The following is a 6,000-nucleotide window of genomic DNA, read 5'->3' on the forward strand; positions in this document are numbered from 1 at the left end:
ATATAAGGATGAAAATAGAGTAGCCGTCGTGACGAAGTGTGAATAAAGAGGTATCTGGGTTTGAGCCAATGAATCCCATGTGTTGCAGTGTTTCAGTTAGTCTAAAAAACCAAGCTCATGGAGCTTGTTTAAGACCGTATAAACTCTTCTTTAAGCGGCACACATGAGTAGGAAAATCAGTGTGAGAGGTTGTTGCATATAAACTTCTTCCTACAACTGGCCATGTAGAAATGCATTTTGGATATCAATATGTCGAATGCTCTAGTGTCGTGTAATAGTTAAAGATAATAACAACCGTATAGTCCCTGACTTAACCACAGGGCTAAAGGTTTCCGTGAAGTCGACACCGGGTTGCTGATGATAACCTTTCGCCACTAGTCGCGCTTTAAAACACTCAACACTACCATCATCATGTCGTTTAATTCGGAACACCCACTTATTTCCAACAAAATTGTGATTTTGCTTAGATGGGACAAGATCCCAAGTGCCATTTTTTATAAGAGCATTAAAATCGGTGTCCATGGCTTCATGCCAGTAGTGATGTTTTGAGGCCTCAGAAAAACAAGTAGGTTTTGCTAGAGATGAGACATGATTAGTAAGTAAACATTGAGGGAGTGGGTATCGGGCTATACCAACATAAGGAGCTTTTGGCTTGAGAGAGTTTGTTTGTGATCGGGTAAGCTTGCGGCATGGCATTTAAATATCACGTGAATGAGGAGGATTTGGTGGCTGAGATGGTCCAACAACATCTTCTGAAGTGCGAGTGAGATCCCTTGCTGGTACGTGAGCAACATCCGAGGAGAACATAGTAGACTGAATATCCGAAGGCACTTGATTTTGTGGTTTAGCGTGGTCAAAGTGCAACTGGTTATTTGGACATATGTGTAGACCTGCATGGTTAGGTGGATTATGCGGTTGACATAAGGAGGATGGTAAGGAAAAATTTATGGTGTGGGTGGAGGAAATGTCAATGATTCTTTTTGGTATGGAAACAAGGACTCATAAAAAATAACATGGCGTGAGGCATAATTTTTCGATGGTCAAATCGAGACATTTGTAGCCTTGGTGTCGTAGACTATAACCTAGAAAAATACAAGTTTTAGATAAAAACATCAATTTTATGTTTGTTATAAGCACGCAAGTTAGGCCAACAAGCACATCCAAAAACATGCATAAACAAATAGTTGGGTTTTTTGTTATAAGCCATTTCAAAAGGTGATTTGTTGTCTAGTGTTTTGAAAGGAAAACGATTAATAATATAAGTGGTATTTAAAAAAGTGTCTTCCCAATAAAGTTTGGGCAAATTTGAGTGAGCAAGCAAAGCTAAGCCCATTTCAACAATTTGACGATGTCGATGTTCAATTGAACTTATTTGTTTATGCGTGTAAGGACAAGCTAAACGATGTTGAATTCCACAGGTTTTGAAATAAGTATTTAAATGTCGATATTCACCTCCCCAATCGGTTTGAATGACCTTAATTTGTAGATCAAAATGTCTTTCAACATATTTTTGAATTGAATGAAAATAGTTTCAACATCAGATTTCAGTTTCAAAGGAAATATCCAAAGGAATTTAGAAAAGGCATCCAAAAAAACAAACACAATAACAAGATCCATAACTAGAAACAACTGAGCTAGGCCCCCAGACATTGGAATAAATTAATTCAAGAGGTCATAAAACAGAAGGAATTGAAGTAGAAAAAGGTAAATTATGGCGTTTAGTCATTGCACACTCGGGACAAATATTATGTCTCTTATTGGAACCAACTAGTAAATTATTATTACCAAGCACATGTCGAACAGTACCATAAGAGGCATGACCAAGACGACGGTGCCAATTTGTAACCGAGATCCGAGCACCAACAAAGGCATAGGGAAACCAGTGTTGAAGAGATGGAGAGAAGAAATAAAGGCCATCAGACATAGATCCTTTATGTAGGACGTTCCCCGAGTAATCCTTAAGCAAAAAAAAAGAACTGTGAAACTTAACTAGATGAGAGAATTGATGGGTTTAAGAATTTCAGTTTCAGATCTTTACATTGTATACAATGTATGGTATTTATACACAAACTCTCCATAACTTCCTCCTATGCATAAGCTATTCAAAAATAAAAAACATTATCACAATGTAACAAAGTTGTTGGTTCAAAATATCAATTGCAATATCCTCTGTTTTGACTGGGCATTCTTGTTCCGAAATATCAAATGCAATCTTCTCTATTTTGATTGAGCCTCTTGTTCCCTTGGCTGCCGCTGTGTCATTAGAAGCAAGTTTAGTTTTATCTCCAATAGTCGGGGATTTGCATCCTGACATTACAGATGGTGACCTTTTCATGTCCTTTTCCGATATCACTACTATCAGCTCCATCTAAGTTTGTTGGGACTCCTTCACAGGTCGTTCGCTTGAATACGGCTATGTCATTATTTGTTTCAAATTTCGTTCTTGTTACATATTGTCTGCTAAATGCAGACAATAGCAGCTGGGAAGAATGGAATCCAGGATCTTAATTATTTCTTGATCAAATAATCAAGTTGCTTATTTCTTCACTTCCTCACGGTGGCCTTTGGAGATTGTTGGCACCCTGGTTTTCTTGCTTTCTGTCTCTTATGTTCTTCGGCCTCATGACACTCTTCCTACAACTGTTGTCCATGGTTGCCTCTGTATCAGAAGGTCAAAATGTTCTTTCATGCAGCCTAGCCATCGAATTCATTACGAGTTAGTCACGTACCTAGCCGTGTATCCATCACAGAAATCTATATTTGGCTCACTTGGTATTTGTCTTCCTTCCAGTGAGAAGTTGGAAGGTAATCTCAGACCAGTGATATTGCGCAATCTCGGTTAAACAACACCAATCACATGGGAATTATTTCATATCTCTGTTGTCTGCTCAATCGATCTGTATCAAGATACAAAATCATAAACAATGAATTTTTGGTACATTACCGGTCTTCCGATTTGTGGCAATTCTCTCTCTTGCCAAATCATATTCTCACTTCCGTTTTTCGGCATTCTTGATCCTTGCTGCAATCTCATATTTCTTCCGCTGATGGGAGTTTATCTTCAGTCAGAAAGTTTCCTTCACTTGTTGTTGCTTCTCCTGGATCTCTGGTTCAATCGCTATTGGTTTCTGAAATTCATACTTCAACCAACTTTGTCAAATTTCTTGCATTTTCTCACACTTTTTTTCCTCATTTAGTTTGAAAAATTGTCAAAGATCTTACAGTTAATTGATCTTGCTTCAAAAATATTGTACTATTTGTCACAAGTAAAAGACGAAGTGGTGTGTACCTGAGACATCAAGAGCTCTCAATCTTAACACTAGGCACTACAATAAATTGTATCTCCATTGGTGAAAAGTTTCATTGTACTTCCACTCACAAATTTTTTGCAATAGTACAATGCTTCCTTGTATTTTTATTCTTAACGTGGAATAAAAATACAAGGGAGCATTGTACTATTGCAAATAAATATTTGAAGTAATCAATACAAGATTGGATATTAGGCCTTACTCGATACATTTGTATTCATAAAGGCATGCTAATAAATATTATTCATTCTATTGCTTTACATATCGATTATACTAAAAATAAAATAAAATTTCTTATTAGCTTAAGATTTACATATTTATTATTGAAATTTAGGATTCCATGATGACTAATCACAGTGGAAGAGGATTAAAGGGTGAGAAAAAGAAGAAGAATTGTGGAGAGAAAGTTTTAGGAGGAGAAGAGGAAAAATGACGAATTTGGAGAGAAAAAGGAGAAAGAATAGGGTAATGAACTTGTCCAAACCCTCCCCCTTAAGTTGTATTTATAGATATCAAAAGTATTAATATTACAAGAATACCCTTCACCCTAATAAGGGTGAATAAGAGACATAAATCATAAACTAATTACATCAATGCCATCTTTATGAGATGACTCTTTATTTACCATCATGCCACCATTGTGTGGGCCTTCCTTAGTGGTGTGGGCTTGGTCCCATCTTCCAACACTCTCCCTCATGCTGGGGGCGAAAGAATATCATCAACACCCAACTTGTTGTAAATGGTATATAGGATCTTCCAGTATAAAATGGCAGTCCAACATATCTTCCAACACTCCCCCTCAAGCCAATGGTCTCTTTGTTCCTTTTCATGATACCCAGATGGCATAATATAAGAGAGAGTAAAATCACTCCTAGCCATAAGACATCGCTCCATACTCCAATCAAATGGTGATATTCAAAAAATATTTTTCACTCAATTTCACAAGTGAAAAAGTAGCCCTACTGTGGGGCACATAGTCAACCCACTTTCTCAGGGTAGCTAAAAAAAACACCTCTTGGGTGAATAATAGACTTGACTCACATTGGATGTTGGGCACACTTCTATCCTCTGTAAGTAGAAGGTCTATAGGCATTGCTCAAAAGTGTAATTATAAACTCCTTCATCATGACGTCCCAACACAGGGCATCGACTCTCAAACGGTAGGATTAAAATTGCCGACTAAGGGGGTAAAGCGTAATCACCAGAAGATAGTATTTTGGGGCCACCATGTGCTTTCTTATTTATCAGAATAACCAATAGTGGCAACATTTAGCAACTGAGATGTCCTTCAATAATAATCGCTCAGCCAGAAACACACAACAACAACAACAACAACAGATATGAGCCAATGCCCAAATAACAAATACCAAATAATGAAAATCCTTACGAGCAATAAGGGCACATAAGATAATTTGCAACAAGTCCATCCTTGAATAAGGAAAGTATACACCAAGTAATAAGTTGAGGATAATCCAAGGTAATAATCAAGCCGGAGTAAAGCCGATAACAAATAGCAGATTGTAGCTTTGACAGTGAGTGAGTTAGTCAAGCTGAGTAATAGACTGCCAATAATAAGTTGAACCAAGTGTTGTTTAATAATTAATAAATCAAACAATCTCTAATGTGCTCATCATTCATACTTCTCCTTCTATTATCTCGCTCAAGCTGGGAGATAATGTCAATGATCATAGCTTGAAGTCAACAAAAATTTTGCAAGCATGTGCTAATCCACCTCTTATATGATCAAGTAAAATAAGGCTAGTGTCAACAACTTCACTTCCTCAAATATTTTAAACCAAGTAACTCAAGCCAAGCCAAATATTTCATTCTTTTCTTGCCTTAATTTTTTAGGGAAAGATACCAAATCAAATTCTTTGTACATCTTGGTGATAAAAATGGCAATGATCCTTCAACCAACTTTGTCAAATTTCTTACATTTTCTCACACATTTCTCCTTATTTTGTTTGAAAAATCGTCCAAGATCTTACAATTAATTGATCTTGCTTCAAAAACATTTTATCTCCATTGGTGTACTTGAGAACTTGAGAGCTCTCAATCTTAATACTAGTCACTACAATAACTCGTATCTCCATTGGTGAAAATTTTCATTGTACTTCTACTCACAAATTTTTTGGTAATCATAATCAATCAATATGTTTCCATTGCTACACATTCATTGTACTTATGCTCAGTAAATTTTTGGTAATCGTAATCAATCAATGTGTTTCCGTTGCTACACAAAAAGTCGTGAAAAACATTTAAAATTTTACTAGAGAAAAATGTAACTTTAAGTGTAAAGGTTATGCTTCGTCTGACTAAAATAATTTTTTGAGAAAAAGGTTAAAAAAATCTCGGCCTACAAAAAATTATTTTCAAGGGAAAAATCAAAATTTTGTCAACATAAATTAAAAATAATAATACTCAATCTATCCAGGTCATTTGGTTGTCACAATATAATTCCATAGAAACTCCTTTATAGAACCCCAATTAAGTAAGAAGGGATATAATCTATGGGAGCTCAGTGACTGTGTGGGTCATAAATTTTTACTATGCCTCTGTACAGGACCTTGCCACCACATTCTGGTTTTTACTTTTCCATGTAACTAGGTCACCTCCAACTGAGGTACAATACCCCGAAGTAGACTTCCTATCATCTGGTGATCCAACCTAATATACATCTGAAAAATCTTTT

This window comes from Aristolochia californica, unplaced genomic scaffold, assembly GCF_029961685.1.
Source record: "Aristolochia californica isolate CCGP_79_NKW_82.1479 unplaced genomic scaffold, dmAriCali1.0.hap1 SCAF_14, whole genome shotgun sequence".
In the NCBI taxonomy this organism is placed as follows: Eukaryota; Viridiplantae; Streptophyta; class Magnoliopsida; order Piperales; family Aristolochiaceae; genus Aristolochia; species Aristolochia californica.